Raw genomic sequence first — 2,741 nt, 5'->3', positions numbered from 1 at the left:
GTCATTCACCACATCGAGGAACTGTTTAGGACAAAGACTGGTTCCTCCCTCATAGAGCTTCCAAACGCAGAGGGTGAAGCTCTTGAACTCTCCAGTAGGCTTCCATCATCCTGTGGCGGAAAAGAAATGATCATCAGGAGATTTATTAGGTTGAGGTTGCGGATTGAATTAAAAAAAAAAAAACCAAAATGACAGGAAAAAACAACACTTAAAAGATGGTCATCTTGGAAGCAAGAGCCAAACCAACAAGGTGAAAAAGACAGTGGCCTAGGTTCAACATCAAGCAACCCCAGAAGAGCTGAACGTGTTTCAGGACAAAGCCAGCATCACTGCCCCTCCACCTACCTGTATCCAGCAAACATCACTGTTCCAGCAACTACCAGATCCCGGCTACCATCATTAACAAGAGACATGTAACATCCTCCGGAGCTATAAGATCTTTGGCCCTTACTCTTCAGTTCTCCTGATGTGCAGCATGCAGCATCAATTCTTACTTAAATTACTTAAAATTATTAATTAACTATATATTCATTACAGTTACTAATATACATATTGTACTAATATAGACTCATCATCCATGTCATAAGGCGCCCATGTGCAATCTAAGACAATCCAGCTCAACTGCTCTGCCATACATTCTTACATTTATAAACTTACATATTTCGAGTTTTAGCTGACCATTGTCATAAAGTGTCTGCTGTGCTGGGGTGCATTATATTCATCACTGTTCCTGATATTTTGCCCTCTCCATTAAAATACTTGAAGGCAAATTATAAGCAACAATTGTTGAGATAATGCAGTCCAGCACAGCACCACCACCCACTATGACCTCAACAAATAACATAAAGTAGATTGAACACCTTCTGATAAAGTCAACAAAAACTGAACATGTATAAGATTTATAAAAGCAGAATTTATGGCACAGCTTTTGTACTGCACTGCATGATGTTGCACAGGTGTATCAAATGATATGACAAATAGCAATAGTTATATTTAATATGATTCCTTTAATAATATTGCAAGGTAATACCCATTTAGTATGATTTAGTGCTCCTACTGTAGGTTCCCAAATATACGCAAGATGATATCACCTGTTAGGTACATTTGTTTAGTATGACTGCTTGAAAAACATCAAATTCTTTACGTCTTTCCAATCTCACCACTGTCTACTCAGCACTCCTGGCCTGCATCATGCAAAATAAAGTTGTGAAGTGGCATCACTGCACCTTTATTCAAATATCAAATGAAAACTGACAGCCCTTATATAGTAGGCTATTGTGTATGGGCTGCAATATTTCATAAAATAGCTGTCTTTCTAGCTTATATATTTATATATATGAAAACATAAACTGACGACATTATGAGCTTGCATTCCAGAATCAATGTCCTCATATTATAAGCTTCACCCTTCATTCTGCAGCGTCAATGATATTAAATTGATGTTTAACTACAATCACACTCCCTACACATTAACCTCGCTACTAGTATAAATTGACAGCATTGGATTAAGTTATATTTAGAGAACAGAATTTACATTTATCAGCCTGTTGCATGTGTTGCTATTGTTATCCATTGTGCTAGTTAGCCTGTTCATATTCTCTAAATCTTCTGATCTAGACGGGGACAATCCACTACATACTTTTTTACTCATGTCAATTTAATTCCGATGCACTACTGATATGAAAATGTCATTCTTTAAACATTTTTACCTTTAACAAGTGTCGCTCCGACCATCTGCTCCATAGGAATGGAGAGGGGGTTGCGGGGGCCGTCTATTCAATGCCCGCCCCCAGAGTACCAAAATTCAGCAGAGTCGAGTGAGCAGGAGGCAAAGAGGAAGACAGCAAGCGTGTACACAGAGACCGCGAGCGCGTAGAGAGTGACCGCGAGCGTGCAGACAGTGGTCGCGGGCGCACAGAAAGTGACCGCGAGCCGGCAGACAGTGGTCACGAGTGCTCAGAGAGTGGTCTTTATGCGCGCTGATATTGGCACTGAAATGACGCCATAGTTGATGTCTTGTGCTACTACATGATGTTGGGTCAACATGCTGGAAAGTTTGATTTGTTGTAAGTTAGTTTGTCATGAGGGACGAGTCGTGTAAATGACCAGACACCAAAATAAAATATGTATTCATTCAGCTGGTTTGTCCACAACTGTGACTGTACAGAGTTCATGTATGATGCTCTGTTTCTCTCAACACACCACAATGTATTTATTCCTCAGTTACATAGAGCAGATCTACTTTACTGTATTATTCTCATCAGCAGGTATCTGGAGACTTTTAGCAGATAAACTCCACATCAGTAATGCATGACTGTGTTTCTGTTGTTGACATCATGTCATAACTAAATGTTACATTCTTGTTCCAGTGTCTCTCGTTGGTCTAAAAGTGAAGTCGAGTTCTTTGGGAATCTGTTGTGTGCAGCAGCAGAGAGAGAACAGCAGACAGGAGAGAAGATACTGGAGCTGTTATCATCAGTGTGCACATATGAAAAGTTCCCTTTTGATATCATAGATGATAAAGATGATCAGTGTGGTTCACTGCTGGATATGTTCTCCCACCTGAAGGACAAAGAGACTAAAACAGGTCTGAGAGTCCTTCCATCATTACAGTCAGTTTTCCAGTCAGCTCCTGCAGTCTGGTCCATAAACCTCTCAGAGAGAAAGAGCTCCATCCTCCTGGAAGTGCTGAAACTCACATCAGAGAAGAAACAAGTGAAGCTGACAGGCTGCTCACATGA

Source organism: Sparus aurata, chromosome 24, assembly GCF_900880675.1.
Source record: "Sparus aurata chromosome 24, fSpaAur1.1, whole genome shotgun sequence".
Classification (NCBI taxonomy): domain Eukaryota; kingdom Metazoa; phylum Chordata; class Actinopteri; order Spariformes; family Sparidae; genus Sparus; species Sparus aurata.
This window is presented reverse-complemented; position numbering follows the sequence as displayed.